Consider the following 23844-nt stretch of genomic DNA (forward strand, 5'->3'; position numbering starts at 1 on the left):
GTGTAACGGCCGTGCGTATATTCGAGGCTGGAGGATTTAGTCTAAGAACGAACCGTGCAAAAAAGTGGGGCGATTAATTCTTTTGTATTGTATTGTTTTCACGACGAAAACACGTCGGGCGTGCGCAGTAGCTCAATCAATGACGTAGAAACTAGCTCAAACTCATCAGCAGTATTATCGTTGACGCCTGCGCAATACTTGTTGTACGGCCAGTTAGGGCTTGTAGAAGAGATGATACGTGATTAATTATTCATGAAATTAATTTTTTTGTGAAATCAGAGCAGAGAGATGCCATCAGCTTGTCTGTGTGAAAGTGCATAGAAAAAACAACAAAATATGTTTAATTTCAAACCTGATTGTCAATGCTGAAACTTTGGCTGGAGAAGTTGAAGGTGACGTTGCTAGTTATCTTTTAGACCGTTTATCTGAAGTCATGGGTTATTTTAGAGCAAAATAGGAGGCATTTTTGTGCCATGTAAACGGCGATCGGTATTTTCTAGTTTGCAACTCATTAATTGTATGTACACTGCACTGTCAAGAAGCAGCCAGATAAATTCAACTATACGGATTGTATACACACCGTAATTTGTATGTTATTCATTGATCAGTGTAGCCTAGGCACCGGCTAAGCATGTAAGTACTACAGAAAGCTACTAAGTCATGCACGGTCTCAAGACAGACAAAGAAATTCATTGTCGTGATGGTCATGAATGATCATGATGATTGCATACCATGGCATGATAGGCATGTAGGACCTACGGCATACATATCATGTACATCAGATTCAGACATGCATAATTGACAGATATGCTGCACGAAGAGCTAATGTTGTCATGTTCTTGAACCCGCCCGGGTCTTCGATGTCATAATCAAACCATGAACAGTGTGACCGTGATGGTGCTGATTTAAATTACGATGTCACAGTGTATGTCAAGTCTGAATCTGAGTATGCTTGTCATTGCACGACTGTCAGTCCCGCTGTCAATACATTGTAACTTGCCTCACCGAGAGCTGTGATGTGCAACTGCATGACTCCTACATCAGACGCTGCACTGCACTTGAAATCGAATGGATGGTATTCTTCATGTTAAAAAACTGGTAAGTTCATGTCTTCATGCCAAATCATGGGTTGGATCTCAAGACTCAATTTTACAATTTGACAAAGACTCGATCCAAAAACGGAGTCCCACAATTATGACTAGGCCTATCATGCCTAGGCTCGGGCTTCATGGCTTAGACTTAGGCTTAGCCACAAAGTATTCAAATGTGAGTAAGCCTAGAAGAATGATAGGCCTAGCCTGTCATGGTATGTTTTGCATGAATGTAGGACAAAATACTAGTCATGCTAGGCCTAGTATTATGCTAGTAGTACCATGACTATGTACGGTACATGTAATCCTATTTACCTAACTTTTTCCAAGTCTACGGCTGGGCCTTGCACGCATTTCTCCATTTAGGCATTACACTTACCGTAGTCTATGGCTGGGCCCTCATGCATCGTACCATCAGGGCATTATACTTGCCGTAATCTACGTCTACGCACCCCCACATTAGTCTAAGATTGGACCTATTATACACACATCGTATCGTTATATATGCACGGTGTTACACTTGCATGACTTGCTGTAGTCTACAGCCTAGCCGTGTACCTACCGTTATTAGAACGTAAGTTGCGTAACATTGTGACGTAAGTTACGCAACGTAAGTTACGTTTGTAAGTTACGTTGGGTAACTTAACAATGCAATGCAATGTAAGTTACGCAACGTTAAGTTACGTTACGTTGCGTAACGTAAGTTACGTTGCGTAAATTAACAATGCAACGCAACGTAAGTTACGTCATGTAAGTTGTGTGACGTAAGTTGCGTAACGTCGGTTATGCAATGTAAGTATATTCAACGTAAGTTACGTTGCGTAACTTAACAACCAACGCAACGTAAATTGCGCAACGCATCATAAGTTACGAAACGTAAAGGGGTGTCACGTTGCGTAAATTAACAACGCAATGTAAGTTACGCAACGTAAGTTACGTCACGTAAGTTGTGTGACGTAAGTTGCGTAACATTGTGACTACCGTACCGTAACACTATACTGACTACCAATCCCGTACCATAGTCCTAGGCCCACTCCCAACTGCACATTTATACATGACTTACAAACGGTATAATCTAAGTAAATATTTTATGACCCCCTATCACGGGCTAATTTTTTTTACGACTCCCTTATCTCGAGTCGAAAAGTTTTATGACCCCCTCCAGTCCCACCTACACAGACTGACAACAAATTATTCATCACCGGAACTAGTAAGGCGCGAGGCTTGCAAAACTTAAATGTGAAGAAAGTGTGTGGAGCGTGTTAAAATTTTGATCATAGGGTTAAAAAAGCGTAAAGAAGGTGCGTGGAGCGGGCAAAAAATTTGAATTATATATTATTTTGAATTAACTAAAGATTGTACGTACATTTTGAGCATAAATTGAAAGAATGCACGCGCAGCTTGGGCAAATTTTGTGTCATCAGCCTTCTATTCTATTTTGGGGTAAAAATTATAACCCCCTCTATTTTTGGTCTAAAAATTCTATGATCCCCAGTATATTTATTACCCACCCCCTTTCGAAGAAAATGACAGCCCCCTATAACAAACACACTGGTCATAGAAACAAAATACACGTGAATCAAGTTGAAAAATTAATAAAATAAACAGTAAAAAAAGTGAAATATTGTATTACAATCAATATATTTTTTTTTTAAATTTCCCACGTTCGTATTAAATGATGAAGGAAAAAAAGGAAAAACAATGCATATTTTGCAAGTCAAAGAGCTAAAGCATGAGGAGACGAGTGACAACTCAAAAATGCATGGAAAACGGCCTGGAAAATGATGTGTGAAATTAGAATGAATAAATATTCAGGCAGTACAAATTTGTTTATTTATTTATAATTTCATGTCAAATGTCATGATTATAGTAAACAATGCAAATATTTCATTCATAATAAATTATAACATCCTTAAAAGGAGATGCTGTGACCACGTGATAAGAACTAATTAATTATTCATGAGCTAATAAATGCTCCAATTTTCGAACGCAATCGTTACCAGTCCTCACCTGCAAGCACAACCCGATGACCGTGCGTAAGCAGTTGAAGGACTGGTGGATCAAGTCTAGTCGCGGGCCCGGAAGATAAAAACCATAGCGAGATATGGGCGACCAATCACAAGGCAGATCCATTTAAAGATGCATTACATCATTGCCAATTTTAGTTAGGCCAGAAATTGGCCTAACTCTCCATAGAGTCCCGTGTTAAAAATCTTAACCGCAAGGCAAAGTCAGTATATCCACTTGGGAAGCTAACAAACAGAGGGAGTGCGGTGACTGAAAAGATCAGATACAGATGTGAAAATCTATCAGTTGCACACAAATCAATATAAATCAGAGTTTTATGCTTAAATGTCATGCGCGTATTTTTTTTGGGGGGGGGGCTTTGGGGGCGCCAGCCCCCCGGGGTAAAAGCAGGGGCGGCCAAAATGAATGGGCGGCGGAAGAAGAAGGGGCGGCAAAAACAGGGGCGCCAAAAACTAAGGGGGCGCCAAAAAGAATTAGTAAATAAAAAAAGGGCGGAAAAATTTGATAAAGCATAAAAATTTGTGAAAAATGGTACTATACATACAAAATGTGCTGCTTTTAGGGCGCTGCGCCTGAAACCCTTTCACTTTTTCAAACGACCGAGAAAAAAATTGGGTCAACCTTTTCGGGCTGTTGAGGAAGGGGCGGCAAAATTGAATTTTCTTCAGCCCCCGGGGTTGGGGCGGCCACGGTACGCCACTGAATGTAATAGCCAGAGTATGCAAAATGGGCAAGTGGACTACGGAAAAGTCTATATTCCAGATTCACCTCTTTCCGCATCTGTGTGTTTCTCTGTTTTTACCTCTTTTTTGTCCCTTTTACGGCGGGTTTATTATTTCTTGCGCACTGAATCACTATTATTTTTATTATTTTTATTTTTTTTTTTTTTTTCCTTGATGTTCCTGATAATCTCTGCTATATAAGTGCCGTTTTAAATTTTGGTCAGCTTCGTAATTCTAACATTTCTTTATAGCTTTGCATTCGGCCTAATGCCGATTTTTTTCTCTAAGCGAGTAGCCCCGGTCAATGCAGTTTTGCCGTTTCTCGCCGTACTGAATCATCATCTACAATGCATGTTAGGCAATGTTTTTTGGAACATTATTATTTTTTTAATGTTTTTTGCTTGCTATCTTCTGAAGACAGCATTTATGGCCTATGAAGAAAATAATTAATACCTCCAGCGGAATCTGTTAAAAAACATCTTTTCATATAATTTTTAAATTTATGTTTAATGATTTTTTAAAGTTATTATTTCTTTGACTATCTACTGAAGATAGCATTTACGGCGGGTTTATGATTTCTTGCGCACTGAATCATTATTATTTTTTGTTTTGTTTTTTATTTTGTTTCTTATTTTTTTCCTTCTTGTTCCTGATAATCTCTGCTATATAAGTGCCGGTTTAAAATTTGGTCAGCTTCGTCATTCTAACATTTCTTATAGCTTTGCATTTGGCCTAATGCCGATTTTTTTAAAGGGCGCAGCCCCGGTCAATGCAGTTTTGCCGTTTCGCGCCGTACTGAATCATCATCTACAACGCGTGTTAGGCAATGTTTATTTGGAACATTATTTTTTTAATGTTTTTTGCTTACTATCTTCTGAAGACAGCATTTAGAGCCTATGAAGAAATTAATTAATACCTCCAGCAGAATCTGTTAAAACTATCTGTTCATAAAAAAAAATTCTTTATATTTAATGACTTTGTTTAATGATTATTATTTTGACTATCTACTGAAGATAGCAATTACGACGGGTTTATGATTTCTTGCGCACTGAATTATTATTATTTCTTGTTTTGTTTTTGTTTTTTTGTTTTGTTTCTTATTTTTTTCCTTCATGTTCCTGATAATCTCTGCTATATAAGTGCCGTTTTAAATTTTGGTCAGCTTCGTCATTCTAACATTTTTATAGCTTTGCATATAATGCCGATTTTTTTTTCTAAGCGCGCAGCCCCGGTCAATGAAGTTTTGCCGTTTGCGCCGTACTGAACCATCATCTACAACGCGTGTTAGGCAATGTTTTCTGGAACATTATTATTGTTTTATGTTTTTTGCTTGCTATCTTCTGAAGACAGCATTTAGGGCCTACGAAGAAAATAATTAATACCTCCAGCGGAATCTTTTTTTCTTTATGTTTAATGATTTTATTTTTTATGATTATTATTTTGACTTTCTACTGAAGATAGCAATTACGACGGGTTTATGATTTCTTGCGCACTGAATCATTATTATTATTTGTTTTTGTTTTTGTTTTGTTTTTTGTTTTGTTTCTTATTTTTGTCCTTCTTGTTCCTGATAATCTCTGCTATATAAGTGAGGTTTTAAATTTTGGTCAGCTTCGTCATTCTAACATTTCTTTATAGGTTTTCATTTGGCCTAATGCCCGGTCAATGCAGTTTTACCGTACTGAGTCATCATCTACAACGCGTGTTAGGCAATGCTTATTTGGAACATTAGAATTTGTTTATGTTTTTTGCTTGCTATCTTCTAAAGACAGCATTTGGGGCTTACGATGAAAATAATGAATACCTCCAGCGGAATCTGTTAAAAACATCTTTTCATATATTTTTTTTTCTTTTAATGATTGGGTTTATGATTTCTTGGTCAAGGTGGTGGCGCACAGGGCACGTGTCCCCTATGCCCCTCCCCGGCCCTGGCGCTACATGCCACTGTTGTTTGCTGAATCTGAATCATATATTTTGTTCTAAGAATCCAATGCAAGTGAAAAAAGTTAATATTAAAGTTCGATTTTAGTACGGTGTACATTTATCTTGAAGGAATCCACTGGTCATCATGGTCATATTTACATTTCCATTGATTGCAATTTTTGAGTTATGACAAATTAAACAGGCAAAAACGAAAGTTTTGATATTTCCACCTCCATGAAAAGTCATGCACATGGGGAAAAATAAAAACCATTACGGTACAATGAGTCTTAAATCTATAGTGGAGACGCGTATCCCTCAACCCCCCTCACCCGCTTCCGCCGCCATGTTTAGTGCAATTTTCCCCAATGTTCACAATGAGCACAGTGATCTCTTAGTAGTACATGGCGCTATGGGTTTGGGATTTTATTTTGCTACATTAGTGGAACCAATGTTTTTTGGCATCCTTGAAGCGGAAATGGTCAAAATTTTATTGGTTCTATTTTTTCTATTGCCCCCTGTGGTTTCCACGAGAGGTCGAAGGTTACAGTTTGGCCAAAAATTAATAGCCCCATCATGTTGTAATACCGTATATATTTTAAATTGCCTTTCTTATCACAGGGAATAAAAAGTCAATTGTACTATTTTTCTACGGTGCTTAGTTCAGGAGTTATGTCAAAACTTGCATACACAGAGGTCGAAATTCATGATCCGATTTCTTTTTTTAAATAATTTTTTTGCCTTAAAATCATGAAATTCTGTGACAAATTTGGAAGAAATATTATTTGATTCGATACTCGCATTGTTTAGGTTTAAAACAATTGATATTTGTACTTCAATTGTGTACGTCAACCACAATTTTATGCCGAGTACTTTTGCGCACTCGAAAATGACATCTTAATTCAAAATTTAGTTATAACAAAAAACAACAACTCATTCCGCATTCGTTTTTAAACTGCCGTGGGCTTTGAGACATAACAATTTTTAGGCTAACATTTGACCCATGATTTCATCCGATTCCGAGTCTACGCATTTCTCTAACAAATTATGCTATCTTGTTTGTCAACAGGAGTAATTTGAGACATGACGCGATTGAATCGGTGCATTTTGTCACGGTAACTTTAACCCCTGTACAAGAAGATATTTAACATTTGACCTAATTTGCTCTATAACTCCTGAACTAAGCACCCTAGTACAAAATGACAATTGTCTTCTTTTTTTTAAATTCGTAGCAATGGAGAACAATTTGAGGTATATTACAACCCCGAAGGAGTTCTCCATGGTTTAAGGTATACGAGGATTTGCCACGGCCCGTTTTGGGGTACCCTTTCAGCGATTTTGGTGGGTTTAGTGAAGACCAATGCGCCCAATTGGGCACATTTGGGCAAAAGTGCCCCTAAAAGCGCCTAATTAGGGCAGAGTTGGGTGCTTTTGGTGTTTTTGATGAAACATTGGTATACTGATGGGTAGCAGAAACAGGAAAAAGTAGGTATAGAGAAAGTCAGCATTCGAAAATCTGCGTGGCACATTTCTGTATATTTTTGAAGACCCCCCCCCCCGGTTTACAACATGATATAACAAGTTACATTTTGGCTCCATTATGACCCCTCGTGGGAAGAATAGGGGGCATAGAATAAAATGGACCCAATTCTAATTTCAGGTGTAAGGTTAATCATTTTCACTACAAATGTAGCAAGACAAAATATCACCACATATAGCTCCATGTACTATGATAGCAATTTGAGTTAAATAACCTATATTCAAAAATCCACAGCTCAGAAGTTAATATAAGTCTTGGAGGATGAGGTTTTGTACCCAACACATGGAAGGTCATTATATAAATGTAGAAATATATTGGGGCCAAGGAACTGTGCCTGTCAGATGGGGATGTTTAAGATGCTAACGCTTTTAAAAGGATTCATTATACTGGAATTACTGAATCTTTTCATAAGGTGCTATAAACTGAAAAACGATTAACGATTTTTCAGGGACGATCGGAGATTTAATTTTTTGAAGCCGACACGTACTCCGCACTGTTATTCACTGATTTGCCATCATAAACATTGGCTTAGGAAGATTGTCAACATGAGGGGGGGGGGCTGAAAATTGGGGAAAATGAAAATTGAAAAAAAAAATGGTGAGGCACCAAGGATTATTGAGGAGGGGCCTGAAAGGTATTCCAGCCCCCCGCACCAAAATTATTGAGGGGCTGAGCTCTCCAAGCCCCCCGGTTCCTAAGCCTATGATAAAACTTAAGTCAAGTTGTGTTTTCATCACTAACAGGGTGAAGGTACATGGAGGCAAAACAATTGTTTCCAGGGTTGCAGGGAAGTGAAACCTGGGCTTTTCTCTTTTTCTTTTTCTTTTTTTTGGCCCCAGTTTCAGAACAAAAATCACTGAAAATTTCTAAAATTAGTCAATACATTTTCGGTTATTTCCCTTATTCACCTCCCTCCTCACTTTCTGGGATCAGTTCATTTTTTCCTTCAATTTTCATATTAAATTTAAATGAGTATTTCGTGATCCTTTTATGACATTTTCAACAGATATCCACGAAAAAAGGGTTATTCCCAAAATTTGAGTTGATTCCGATTTTGCGTTTGCGAGTTATGCATGATTATGTGTATTACCAATATGCCACTGTTGTACAGGGTGTCCCAGAATGATCTGTACCGGGAAAGATGGAATTTTTTAGGTATGAAGGGCATGTTGAAGGGTCATATTGTTTTGCATTTTAAGTTCTACATATATTTAGCTTTTTCAGATTTTTTAGATTTTAAAAATTGGACGTTTCTAGTAGAAGTTATAGAAGATTGCGTAAAAATGGTGAATTCTAAGTTTTGACAACGCAACCTATTTTGAAAATCTGTAACATTACTAACCGTTCAGCACAAAGTTATTTGGAAAAAGTTATGCAGGTATTTTAGTTGTGCCCTGTTCATATTTCCACTAAATAGCCGATATCTATCTATTATTTATGACGTTACGAAGCAATCATTATATGGAATTAAGGATTTGTGGCCTAATCCCATTCTCTCTTTGGCGGTAGTTTTAAATATAGTTATTGTGGTGTGAGGTCCATGTTATTTGAAATGCTTGCAGAGATCGAACTGGTTGTGGTACAGAAAAGACGGCTCTTCAATTTACTGTACAACAGCGTAGATTTCTTTCAAAAACTTACTGGCAAACCGGCAGCTATGTTTAGATGCAAAGAAGATTCATTAGACGATAGTGTATAAGGTAAAGAAGTTTGACGAGCACGGAACTGTCAGGCAGAGTGAAGCTTCAGGTGCTCGTAAGACTGTAAGAACTAGAGTGAACATTCGGGCGAACATTGCAGCTTTCCGGCAAGCTTTAAGGCGCAACCCCAACAGTAGTTGTCGTCGAAATGCTGTGCCAAACATCCCACGTTCTTCATTTAATCGTATCGTGCCATTTTTCAAAAATATGCGAGTCGTTTTTCATTGATTTTACATTATTGCATGCCACGCCAAAACAAATAAAGGTAGTGTGCTGAAATTAACAGAATAGGTAGGAGACATGTCCAACATTATAATGCTGGTATCGAAAATAGATACACTGCCCGTCTTCTATTTTTAGTTATTTTTGCAAACACGGTACAAATCATTCTGGGACACCCTGTAGTTTCGTTCTGGAACACCAGAGTGTAATTCAAATTTGACGATATTTTTGCTAAACGAATTAATCTGCAAGAAATCTTTTGTACATAAATATTATGTAGCCAGAGGTTTGGTTTTCAGTGGTATAAAAAAGACTTATTTTGAGACAAGTGTGTGTGTTGGGGGGGGGGGGGCTGTGGATTTCGAAATGCCCTTTTAAGTATTATTGGTCAAGGCAGCCAAAAAGATCGATATTCATTATCTAAATCAATATATTATTGGAAAATAACACCTTGATGTTTGCAAAAGTTCAGTCTACAAATCATCTAGGCCTATTTTGAAAACTTGTTGTTGTTAGGCCTAATGACTTGTGTACGTTTTACAAAGGTGATGTGGTTTTAGCCCTCTGTACAACATAACTCAAGAACTACAGAACTAGGCCCTATATCTGTGATATTTGAATGATGATCAACGCAATTTTGCCAAAGCTCACTACCACTCCACTATACCATTCGCAGAATTCTACGAAGTTGTTAATACTTTTATGTAGAATGTATATGCTGAATGTTAATCACTTTCAAGTGACATTTGTGGCACTAAACAGTTAGCAGCCTGGACAACCGATTCTTTAGAAATGCTTAGTCGCGCTGAAAGTCGATCGATACATGTTAAAATCAGCACAATTCAGAGATACACCTTTTTGCTATGAAATTAATTTTCTCGGTCAAATATAAAGCAATATATTTTTTTTCTTCAGTAATGTCAGTTAAAAACTTGGTGCTTGGATATACATTTTTTTATACAAATCCTGGTGTTAAAATTAAGCATCAAATTGTGTCTTTTAGTGTGATATTTTTGATTTTTATAGGCCTTCAGTTCGCACGCGAGCTTTTTACGGAATTCATTTTTTAGCGTCTCAAACTAATATAGGCCTAGTTTGCTAAAGAAAGATATTTCCCACCTCTGTAAAGCACATCGTGTGGGTCTATATATTATAGTTTTGTTAGAATTTCCGTTTTATTTTACCTTTTTCCTCCATACTCCGAAAATGTCTAACTCAGTACTTTTATCTCGAGAGCAACCAACAGAAATAGTCGATATTTCCTTTGTTGTTTATCCAGGTCAATTTTCCATTGAAAGCAAATTTGAGTGTTCTGGTTAAACATGATCAGTAGGAGCGCTATAGGCCTGGGAATTTCTTTGCTATATTGAAGTTCTAGCAACACTGTAGCCATGCCGGTATTCCTATTAAACCCAGGGATATCGATCCACAATGCTAGTATTAGCCTTAGATTTCACTCGTTGATTTTGAAAATGGTCAGCCGGCAGTTAAAATAGTGAAATGAAAACGCAAATTCTGACAAAACTATGATATATCGCTCACGGTGATGTGCGTTAGAAAGTTGGGAAAAATCCTTCATTAGCGAACTATCTTACTTTGAAAAGCTAAAAGGTTGATCCAAAAAAAAGGCTCGCGGACAGAGTTTAAGCCTATCAAAATCGAAAATCTTACACTAAATGACTAAATTTCACGCCTAAGTTTAACACTAGAATTTGAAAAAAAATACAGTATCAAGCACTACAATTTTTCCTGACATTTACTGAAAAAATGAAAATGATTGCTTTTCATTTGGCCGAGAAAATTAATTTTACATCGAAAAGGTGTAACTAAAAATTTAGCTCATTTCAACACCAAATTCGATCGTTTGTATTGCCTCATTAAATGACTGAGTGAGCCTTGCCAAACAAAAGAATTGGTTGTGCAGGCTGCTAGCTGTAAACCCGTTACTGAAGTTCGTTATCAAATTGCGCATATCGGCCTATAGGGCGATTTCACGAAATGTCATTAGTTTAAATCTGCCTCCAGAAAGCATGATGCGTGAATAAAGCACAAAAAGAAATTCCCAGTTGAAGTGATATTGATTGACTCATTTACTATTCCAACTTCAGTGACACCTCATGCATATTGTCCTGGTTAGGGACTGCTCATTATTAATGCGGGAGGGGGGGGGGCCGGAGGAATGTTGATCTTTATGGGTGAAAAATACCTAACCCCCCCTATAATCAATTTCACGTAACCCCCCCTATTGAATCAAACAAAATCACATAACCCCCCCCCCTTCAAGCAAACTTAAACATTAATTAATTCAGTCACAGAGATTGGGATTTTGACATTGGGGGTGATGGGGTGGGAAACAATTTCTTGAAGTCATAGGGAATCCAGCTCTTTTTGGCAACAAAATGAGTGTAGGTTTTGTACAAATGTCCGCGCAGCGCGAGGAAATTTTAGCCATTTTGAAGCTGAATTGATGAAATATGATGCAAAAGTGGAATAAATTCGCGCGAAGCGCACAAAAATGTGCAATTTTGTGACTAAAATTGCCAAATATAAGGTTAATTAGGTCAGAAACCCACATGTGATTGTATGGACCACCCCACTGGCAAAATAGGGGGGAATTTAACCCCGCCACCCATCCCCAGGGATCTACCCCTATGCCCATTATAGCCTACTTTTCATGAGAAAATTTATAGGTGTGTGCTTCAGTGGAGGTGGGGTGGTCATGTGGTGAGGAGTGAGAGGTGTGTGTAGCATGTGGCAGTGGCGTAGATTTCTTTTTTGACATTGGGGGGATGGGGTAGGAAAAAGAAAATATTTCTTGAACTTGGTATAGTGAATCCAGCACATTTTGGCCGTTGACTATGTTTATAACTACAAATGCGCGCGAAGCGCACATTTTTTTGGCCCAATTGAAGCTAAAATGGTGACATATGGTGCAAAATGGGAACAATTTTGTGCGAATAAGTCAAGTTAGACAATTTTGTATGGTATGGTTGATATTGTTACTGAATGCGAGACCTTCCAGGATTCTTGGTATTAAAAAAATAGTGAATGACTATTACATTTCACATGACCCCCCTATCAGGAAAAATAAAATCACATAACCCCCCGGTTTGTCAAAGTGAAAATCACATAACCCCCCCCTACATTTTCCCCGCCCCCCCCTCCCACATTAATAATGAGCGGTCCCTTAGGATGTACATGTACTTAAATTGAAAAGTCAAACATGCTCCTATACCATGTGGTGCAGGACCATGGTGCTCCCCGTATGGTCCTGGACCATATTATCGGGCCAAAATGGCACAAAAGCGCGCTGTATTGTACTGGTCCACGTCAGATACAAGTAGGCCCCTACCACGGTCCACGGCCACTACATTATTATACAGAATCTATACGAGAACGCATTCTCACTATTATACATTCGATGAATAATCGATGTAGCGATAATCTCAGTTGCTACACGTAGAGCCACTAATAAAGAAACATAGAAAGTTTTCATTTGGAAATATTCTTTTGAATAGTGTAATTGAGAGGTCATTTTGGCAGAGTCAACATAAGGGCTCTGGTCACAACGTTTGGACAGCAGTTTTTGTGGGATATGAGAGCACATCATCGCCAATATCGAATTGTATTCTGAATACGAAGCGGGATACGAAGAATGTCCTTCTGATATCAAATAATTGTGATTTTGCGCGATATAATACACATTTTATGGCAAAGTATTAAATATTGATATGTTTGATATGACAGTCCTCGAAGTCAACTTTATAAATCTAATGATATGTAATTAAAGTGTATGTAGCTGGGATCAGTGAAAAGCCGACGATCGATTGAAAATGTTGACCTTTCATCCCAGCTACATACACATCAGTAGATTCGAGTTACTTCGGGGACTGTTAAATATCATTTTTTTTTAATATCAAATTTTAATAATTTGTCATAGAATTTGTATTATATCACGAATTTCAAAAAATCTAAAATTATTTGATATCAGGAGGACATAATTCCTCGTATTCAGAATGTAATTCGATACTGTCTGGTGTACTCTCAGCTCCCACAAAAAATACTGTGCTAACGTTAATATCCGAGAGTTTTCGAGTAAAAGAGGCGTGGTCCCATGTTGGTTCTGTCTTTTATCTTAGATTGGGGCCTACGATTAAAACAATGTGTTTTCAAATTTTGAGTTATATGTTGCTCCATCGGTTTTGATATGAGAAGCAAAAACGTTTATAACAGGATCGTTTCTGGTGTGGTTACTACAAATCATTATGTTTTAGTAGAAGTAAAAACGGTTACTATGGCCAGAATTCTGAGGCTAGTTCACACTAAACAAACAAACAAAAAAACAAATATCGGGTAGGGCCTAATGCGTAAAATGCGAGCTTTCTGAATACCAAAATGGCTGTCGATCGGGTACTCCTACCGCCAGTTAAAACTCTTTTTGGAGTATTTAGGAGGAGAACCAAGCAAATACCGAATACCTTTAATTTCTCGATCAACCGAAATTCCAAGTTTGGCATACCGCAGCGAACTAAATGATCCACACTGTCATATCAGTTTTATTGCTTTAAATTAACTGAAAGTAAGTGGGGACTTTCTTTATTGATAAATTTTGGCCAAATAAACACAAGAAAATAAGTCTCCCTCTCAAAATTTCGTCATAACATCGTAAAATAAAACTTTGTGTCAATAGAACTAACTTAGAAATAATTATATGATTGTTTACTAAGTGTTGTGGGAAAATGAAAGATATCCACCACTTCGTAGCTGAATGAGCCCAAATTGAAGACAAAAACTGCCCTTTCCAAAAGTCACAAAATAGGCCTATGCTTGTTAACTGCAAGGTGTATTGGGACAAGGAATAGGACTGGCCATCTTACAACTCTGCACCAAGGGGATTTGCATGGCTGAATGACCAAGAATCGATACACATTAAGAGTAAAATGTTCACTTGGTGAGGATTTTAAATTGCACTCAACCACATGGTTTTCCATTTATTAAAAATAGTAACAAAACCACATGGTAACAACCATTAGTAACAAGCCATGAATCAACTGTTGTGACAAGAGTAGGCCTACTTTGTGACTTTTGAAAAGGGCAGTTTTTGTCTTCAATTTGAGCTCATTCAGAGAAATCACAGACATCTTTCATTTTCACACAACACTTAGTAAACAGTCATAGGCCTATAATTATTTTAAAGTTAGTTTTATTGGTGCAAAACGAAACCTTACACTGTAAGGCTGCGTTCACATAGAAGTATACTATTCGGGTATACGGTGCACGTTTTGCAGGTGCACGCGTATAGCTTAAATCGAGCAATGCAATTCCATAGTACCGGGTCACATAAGGCTACGATCAGATAGAAGTATACTATTCGGGTATACGGTGCACGTTTTGCAGGTGCACGCGTATAGCTTAAATCGGGCAATGTAATTTCATAGTACCGGGTCACATAAGGCACTATTCGAAAAGGCCGTATACCATGTATACCTGCGTATATTGTAGTATAGTGGGAATCGTGCGTGCTCGATTTTAGTGCAGCGTATACCGTCCTAATTGTAAAACTAAACCATATGTGGGTAAATTCATTTTTTTGTAATAGATGCACTATCTAATTCTGCACATTATGACACCTCATTCAATGCAATGTGACCTCAAGAAGTAAAGTTACAAGCATTTGATTAGACGAAGAAAATTGGTAAACTGACCTACAAATGTATACTCGCTATTAGCTATACGAAATACGCTCATTCGATCAGGCTGAGTTCACCTAGTATACTCCTATATGAACTCAGCCTGATCGAATGAGCGTATTTCGTATAGCGAATACCGTATACCGTATACTTCTATGTGAACTCAGCCTTATGACGACATGTTGAGAGGGGGGACTTATTTCTTGTGCTGTGTTTAGTTTGATAGTTTTAATGTATCGATGGCACACTTCATTCAGATCAGATCAATACTATTCATAGCAATACTGGGGAATGTGACTGAGCTTGCTTCTGTTTGAAAGCAAGTTTGGTATTATCGAGTCTGGTCTGCTGTGTAGCCAAGCAAAGCCGACTACAAAAGTGTTGCTGTATGCGGATTCGCACCACAGGATTCGCACCATGCAATTAGGGACCGTCTGTAATTCAATTGAATTTGATGACCATGCCTGACCATAATTGCTGGTGTCAAGTGCAATGATCGATTCCAGAACCATTCATACTATACTGTTTTATTGTATTATCATAGGACATTCACCATGTGGGCCTCCTAAAGGACAATTTTATTTTAATATGAAGATGACTGAGTGTCATGAGTGTCGTTGTATTGCATACCCTCTACAATGTGAAATATTCACGAGTACAGACATTAACAATCCCCTCCAATTTGACACAAAATATTAAGGGCAATTTTGTCAACTCGAATCCCAGTTGAACCTTTTATAATGACTCTTTTTGAAATCAAATCACTAAAATAACCAATGCTGCATAAGTAATCAAACTTTGAATCCTTTCGCCCTTTGCAACAATCGTTGCTAGGTGCTTGGATTTTCCCCGGGTAATGATGGTCTAATGACAGTTCAATCACACCTGGGCATTTTAATGGAGTTTAAAAAACACCAGCCCTAGATGACTCTGCGCCGATAAACATGTGATTTTTTACGAAAATTACCTCAGATTGAACTTGGCAAACTGGTGGGTCTCTGAAATAGTCCGGATACATCAAGAAAATGTCAAAAGTGTAGTTAATGTGAGTCTGTAATTTCAGATATAGCATCCCGAGCACAGCAAAAGTCGAATATGATTATTATTCTATACACTGCTATCTTTATAGACCATATTTTTGTTTACTTATTGTAGGTTTACATCATACATGCATGAAATCTCATGAATGGCTCAATGAACTGTGATAGTTTATAGGAATTCGATAACTTATTCCATAATATATTATTCCAATCCTAAGAACTTGTGAAAGTCTATATAGTTTGATCCAGTGAGATTGATCGTACTTTCAGGTGGACAAAGAAACATTCATGCTCATTAGTACGTGTTTATCGCTCGTCGCTAAATACTGGAGTATAAAACAAGCACAAAGGGGGGAGTAAAGTGGGTGTGACCAATCAGCATTCAGAACGTGCTGTTCTCCATTTAGTTTTAAGTGAAATCATGCACTCCTAGAAGTACCCCTCTGTTGTCGAGCTCGTTCGACACGAATAGAGGGCGGAAACATTTTTCATCGACAGTATCTTATTTTTAGTCACTTTAAGGTGATACTACCCTACTTTGAGTTTAAAATTTACTTTTCGTGTTGACACCACGGATTATATATTCGTACTTTTTGGTGAATATATAAGCAAGTTGTGATTAGAACTTTAAATGTGGTGCTAAAGTGTAAGCCTTTCCTCTGTTGACGAGTAAGAAAGGTGGCCAGGTTTAGGGTTCTTGGCTGTAAAACGTCCCCTAGCAATCACAACTCATTATTAAGGAAATCAAAGTCCGAATGATTTGTGATTTTTTTCCTCCCCCGAGTCATTATTATAGGGGCGCTTTTACACAATCGTAGCTAGTAACACAGGCTACGCTACACTAGTCTTGTTACAGTTTCGGTCCCAGCTGGCTTATGCTCGCTTTTTCGTCACCAAGTCTACGGTTTCATAGGTTTGTTAGAACTGCAATTATGCAAATGAAGTCACATATTTCCATCATGTTGCTATATTGCTCTTTAATCCAAATAAAAAAAGGGAAATATGTTCCAACTGACCAGCAGGGAACCAAAGGATGGCGCCAAAAGGATACAACAATCAGCGTGTTTATAATACATTTTGTATACCAACTAGCATTTACATTATCGTACATTTGCAATGACCCCGAGGTCACATGGGGAATGTGTAAATATATTGGCGCGAGCTATAAATGAACAGCCAAGTTCAACAGTATGATCATGGCGGCGATCATGGGATTGTAGCTGCTATTTTGATAACTCTTGGGGGAGAAGTGTTTCGAATGTCCAATATCCTACGCATCATGAAGAAGCTGCTACTAGGTGCTACTTCGGGTGAAGCGAACAATTACCCTCCTGTGTTTAGTGCATGATCTCGCCCCAATATCCATCGGTTGAGAAGGATATTGATGTGCGGTACCGTACAAATATGGCTAGTGTCAGCAAGTTTTCGGATAATTTCTGACCAGATAGAAATTATACCGCATCTGCCTACCGCACATCTGCTCCCACTATACGCTGAAAGACACACTAGCAATGGGAAAATATGACACAAGATCCAATGTGGAATAACATAAAATGTATAAACAAAGTTTAAAAAAACCCGACGTTTCGAAAAGACGCAACTTTTCTATTTCAAGCAATAAAATTAGCGACCTGCTCTCAATCCATGTCTCAATATAGTGAAGACCAGCTCTAATCATAAAAAGCAAGGGATAAAAAGCTGCATTGATTCAAACATTGATCAAGCAGCAGAACATAAAAGAAATCTAAATAACAGTGGAGGCTTGAGTGGGTTAGGACAGGTGTGAAAAACCATATCCGTGATAAAGTATTATGGAGAGTCAAACACAGTCAAATGAGAAAAAAAGACTGGTAAGGCACTAAAAAAATTCCTTTAAAAAAGGAATGGGGCGCCCGATGGAGCTTTGATGTAATGTGCTGCAATGTAACCGTTTGGATATTTTTTTTCTTTAAAACAATAATGTAATATTAGCAGCAAGGAAAAATTTGGAAATGTAAAGCATATTTATTGCAATGGGAGAGGTGTAAAATCGTTTGCATGGGATGTAAGAGGATTGGTTTCAAATAAAAAGGAATAAAGCTCAGGTTACCATCATTTCGGTTACTATTGTTAGGAAATGGTACCGTAGATCATGTGGGGGTGGTTGTTGGAGCAAAATTATTTTATTCAGAATAGATAGAAACAGATTTTATTTCTTATGATTGACTGCATCAAATAGTTACTCATCGTATTTCAATGTATCGCCCAGGCCTATTATTGGTATTTAACCCTAAAGTTGAGCATCAATATAATTGTAGGTCTAAATGCTCAAAAATGTTCCGACCACAGCTCCTCAAAATAAGGTAGACCTAATCATGAAAAAATTGTAGTAGGCCTATTAACCTGATTAAAATAGCTTAAAACAGATAAAAAGTGAACATACAGCGTACACGTGAACTTGAATCAAGCGCGAAATGGCCCCCGGCAATGGCGGACGCAACATCGCCACCCACGGTTGAGGAGTAGAAACAGCTACCGTCGGATTCGTGTATATGAGGTATATAACAAAAAATATATCCCGGGGAAATAGTACTTTGAGTCGGCTTTTTGACTGCTTTGCAAAATAGCAAAACTATTTTTGGTCACATGATACCCGTTTAACCAATTAATGAACGAGGATATATTAATAAAGGATATAACATAATTTTAAAATGGTGATAGTGTGATCTTATAGCACAACGTGAATATGGTGCATAGCGCCATCTTAGTATGGTGGGATGTTATCTTCAGTAGATAACACAATTCTAATAATGGTGCATAATGCTATCTTCAGTAGATAGCACAATTTTAATATGGTGCATGCTACCGTCGCGTCGGTTAATATGACAATTTAATATGGTGGGCGGTGCTATCTTCAGGGGATATCACAATTTAAAAACCGTGCATTAGTTGCTAAGACCATTTGAATATGATGCATAGGCCTAATGCTATCTTCAGTAGATAGCACAAATTAAACAAAGTGCACAATGCTATCACCGGTAAATATCACAATATTTTAATATGGTAAAGTAAAAGTAAGCTAAAGTAGGCTATAAAGGGTAAAACGGGACGAACCTGTGTTAAAGGAGGATTTCGTGATCCTAGCATCCTCTTTTTATAACATTTTCCAGTAGATATCCACTAAAAAAGCTTATTCCCCAAATTTGAGTTAATTGATTCCGGTTTTACGTTTGCGAGTTATGCACGATTATGTATTACACTGCTCCATAGGCCACTGTTGTAATTTCGTTCTGGTATACCAGAACGAAATTCAAATTTGACGATATTTTTGCTAAACGAATTGATCTGCAAGAAATTTTTTGTACATAAACATTATGTAGCCAGAGGTTTCCAGTGGTATAAAAATCTCAACTGTTTTTGAAAAAAGTGGGGGGATGAGGCTGTGGATCACGAAATGCCCTTTTAAAACAGGCCGGAGTACTATACTATATTCATCTCTCTTTCCAAGCGACTTTGACCAGGCTTGTTATAATGATCCTGTGCATGTGAACATCATGGTGCATACGCCATACGGTGCTATGAGTGAATATTCTTAGTCATCCAGTAGTTTCAAACAGAGTTTTGGAATTAAAGTCCGATGGTTCCAGACACAACATCGCAAAAGTTGCAAAGGTAAGTTCCATCCAGTAGGCCCTATTAGATTTAATTCCAAAACTCCATGCTATCTTCAGTAGATAGCACAAATTAAATATGGTGCACATGCATATGCTATATAGCGTAATTTTAAGTGGTGTATTAGAACATTAGTACATTAGTAGACCTACATAAGTAGGCCTAATCGCCAAATTTTGCAGAAGGTAACCATGGTCATGATGGTAACCTACCACAAGCTGTCTTTTTCTTTTTAGTCCCATTAATCATGTTAATTTGGATTTAAAAATATTATCCTGTTTTGCCAAATGAAACATAGCTAGGCCTAAGTCCTAATCCGTTATTTAAGCTTATTTAGTCCTAACTGGCAATAGGCCTAGAAGTAAAATTTTAATGTTTTGGTCAATTTGGAAATAAGGGCCAAAAAACATGGATTTTTAGGGCGTTTTTCGTATTTTTTTTAAGGATTAGGACTCTATGTTTCATTTGGCAAAACAGGATAATATTTTTTTAATAAAAAAAAAAATAATAAAATAAAAATAGTGCCGTATTCTTCAATGGGGAGTAGTATATCAGTCTGTGTTTATTGCTAACATGCAGTAGTAGATATAGCAGTCAGCATGGTCAGTGTTGTCAGTAGTATTCATATTAATAGCAGTCTGTGTTACATTGCTATCAGCAGTAGACAGTAGACAGTAGACAGTAGAGATGCAGCCAGTGCATCGTTTAGGCCCGAATGATAGTAGTAGGCCTAGTCCCGGTCAGCAAGCAGTTAGCTTGGTTATTTTGGTTAGGGTTTATTTATATTAGCCTAGTAGTAGGAGTCTCAAACACTCAGTTAATCTCTGGCTGGATAACAGCCAGAGGTTAAATTACAACCACAGTTGTTGGTCAAGTCGAGCCTGGGCGTAGCAATACCGTAAAATGGGGTAACTTCGGTCAGCGGGGTAACTTTGGTCGGTCAAATATATTTTTTCAAATGGTCATATTTTCGTTCAGTAATATTGTTTTTAGTCATATTTGGTGTCAATTTGTTAAGAAATATATTTGGAAGAAATAATAGTCGCTCATGTCCAATTTCCTCGAAATTTACGAACTATTCGGGATTTTTGACCAAGAATGAGCATTTTTTTACATTTTATAAAGAAAAAATAAAATCGATAATTGTGAGCAAGGATGTGTGATTGGTTAATTTTGCAAGGGGTCAGATGTCACAAAAAACAACAACTTGCCCATATACAGCGAAGATCAATTTTTTTGATTTTTTTTCTTCATGGGATGTAATACTCTGACCAAAGTTGCCCCAAGTGGGGGGGTAACTTTGGTCAGGCTATTTTTAACCCTTAGGGCACCCTTCCAAAATTATTAAAAAATATTTTTCAACTTCAAGGTGTAGAAGGAACCCTAATGTCATAAAAAAGGGTTAATTAGAAATATAATTGGTTTTGTTTGGAAGCAGTAGTTTAAAAACTCTGAAAAGTGCCCAAAGTTACCCCATTTTACGGTAGCTCGGGTCCGAAATTTCAAGATCCGAGTCGAGTCCTTCCATTTTTGAAAAGTCGAGTCTCGAGTCATGACAAGTCTGCAGATCACTGATATAAATCAGTAGACCCAGACATGTTGCAATAAATAATTAGGGTTCTGGTAAATAGGTAATTACAGGGCCTGGGCAATTATTACAATTGATATAGCGCCATCTGTAACCAAATAGCTACCTGATACACTCATAGTGATTTTGAACTCGCTAAAATCATCAAAAACAGGTCAAGTGTCAAAGTTCACTTTCTGTGACCTTTCCTGATCCTCCATCTTGGAATCCCGGCAAGAAGTATCTTCGAGCCCTGGGCCTTTTTGGTAGGATATCTTTGGAATTTGTGCAAGTTACTTGTTCCATCGTGGATATTTGATAGTTGTGTAAAAGGTGAGTATTGTCCGTGAATTTTAACGTAGTACGATTTTTGGTTGTGAAAATAGCGGGGTTTGAAGTTGTTGTTTTGATTTCACGGTATCACTGCCACTGGTATCGCGGTACGCGGTATGGACTGTCTACGGTGTCAGGACGTTTCGCCCCACACCAGTACATACCACTACCAGTTCGCCCCAATACACGTACATACCACGACAAGTTCGCCCCAATACACGTACATACCACGACAAGTTCGCCCCAATTGACTCACTGTGTAAACTGTAAAGTGCCGTGAATGCAGTACATGCGGACGATCATACGGCCAATCAATACAACTTCCAATTGTTTGCATTTAGGGCCTATATTCATGTATTATAATCAATACGACCTCCCATTGCTATTGCGCTTTGAGGCTGTTTACGGCATAAAGCGCTATATAAATATCTACATTATTATTCAGCGTGTCACCTCTTGAGTGCATGGATGTTAGACTTTTTAGTGTGCTTATAAATTATAAGTAGGCATATCACCTAAAAAATAATCGCAGCAGAAACACGTTATTTAATGTTCCTACATTATTGAGCTTAACAGAATTGAAATCGGTCAATGCATTGTGACGTAGTGTCAATTTAAAGATGCTCGTAGATGGAATGAAATCCTGCCACAAATGGCTGTAATGACAAAATTGGCACATTTCGAGATTTTGAAGGTATATTTGGACGCTTGCTTGAAAAAGCAGCGTTAATATAAATATCACATGTTAAATGCCTATCTTTCCTGACTTCGTTACAGAAAACAAAATTAAAAAATCTATCATTGAATAATTATAATAAATTAACCAAATATACTATTTTAGCAATTTCGCCAATCTGCAGACAAATTAAATCTCAAAAAATGACTAAGTTCAGCTAATTAATATGCAAAATTGATGCCAATAGAAAACCGTACATGATATAAAGGTGCGGGTTTTTTGCACACATATGTATGCAAAGTTCTTTCAATTGATAACAAAAATACACAAAAAGTAATTAATTATGCAAATTAGGTAATTACAGCTAATTATGTATTTATGATTTTATTATGCAAATTAGGCATGAGTAATTTTAGGTTTTTTTCAATATTTAATGAACGTCTGTTCATTCATCATAAAATGTTTAAGTATGATCCTGTTATGAGGTTGAATAAATGAACTGCAGTTAATTATTTAAAAACAATACAAAAAAATAAAAAGTTCATGAGTCATGAAGCTTTAAAAATGATTTATTATTTTCAGTGTACAACATTTAATTTATCATTAAGTTTCTTTTGATAATAAATAAGAGAAACATAAAAAGTAATTACAAAAATCCTAAAGCAAAGGTTTGCGTGTGTTCAACTTTCGTTGTGCGATATTTTGATGGTTAGCCACTCTTGACACCCCTGTCATTTTGCGCTCATAAGTTAAGTTGCTTTTAAAATACAGAATTGAAACTTGACAAACGGTTACAAGAAGGATGAATAAATAGTATCTGAAAAAATGACATTGTTTTGTTGTACCATCACCAAATGCGGTTCATTTTCTACATGTAACCTTTTTATGGGACACCTTGTACTTCGCCCTTTATGGATATACACAGATCCAAAAATTGGTTTGATTGGTTTTTACAAAAATTAATGTCTTATTATTGTTATTATTTTTTATAAACATAGGCCTACATTAACATCCAAAAAGACAGAAAGCAGTCTTTGTTGTAGGCCTTTATTATAAAAAAATAATATACCTAACAATATAATAATTATTATTATTATTAATATTATTGCAGTAAAAATTATAGTATTATTATTATTTTCACATGATAACAATACTATCATTATTATCAATTTTTACAATCCATTGGTCGTAACTAATACAATTTGTATTTTCAGTATGCAGTGCTGTTTTTAAATAAGATTGTTACCAAAACGTTGAGTATTTTGTAACACTTTGGCTGGTGAACATGTTATGCTATGAATATGTTTAGAAACCCATGTGATTCAGCCCCGAGATTTAGCTAAGCTGACTTACATGTAGACCCGTTTATATAGACCCTCCTCGGGTCCATGGAGAACGACTGGTAATGTAGATTTTAATACATAGCATTAAAAATCAACCCAAGTGGGAGCGATCGTTTTACAAAATACTTTTCAACCGCTTTTTAAAATTTAACATAGCAACATAATACGCAACACAAATACAAAAGCGTCTCTTTTTTACAACGTAATAATAGGCCTAATAGTAATACAATATATTGTGCATATTTTTAAATTTGTTTTTAAACTTTGTTTGTTCGTGGGTACACGAGAAAGACAATAATATATATTTATATTATTTACTTT

At 37.0% G+C, this 23844-nt stretch overlaps 1 protein-coding gene across 13 annotated transcripts in view; it reads left to right on the plus strand.

Annotated features, from left to right (window-relative positions):
* The first annotated feature begins 21367 nt into the window (after nt 1–21367).
* The window catches only part of LOC140139799 (protein 4.1-like), a 228181-nt gene continuing 225704 nt past the window's right edge, over nt 21368–23844 (plus strand). For 9 of the 13 annotated variants that reach the window (XM_072161510.1, XM_072161512.1, XM_072161518.1 and 6 more), the window contains exon 1: nt 21368–21504. The gene's annotated coding sequence lies outside the window, so the exon portion shown is untranslated. The remainder of the gene's footprint in view (nt 21505–23844) is intronic. The other 4 variants (XM_072161520.1, XM_072161522.1, XM_072161523.1 and 1 more) reach the window with 1 other exon arrangement.

The sequence above is a fragment of the Amphiura filiformis genome, chromosome 18 (genome assembly GCF_039555335.1).
Source record: "Amphiura filiformis chromosome 18, Afil_fr2py, whole genome shotgun sequence".
NCBI lineage: Eukaryota > Metazoa > Echinodermata > Ophiuroidea > Amphilepidida > Amphiuridae > Amphiura > Amphiura filiformis.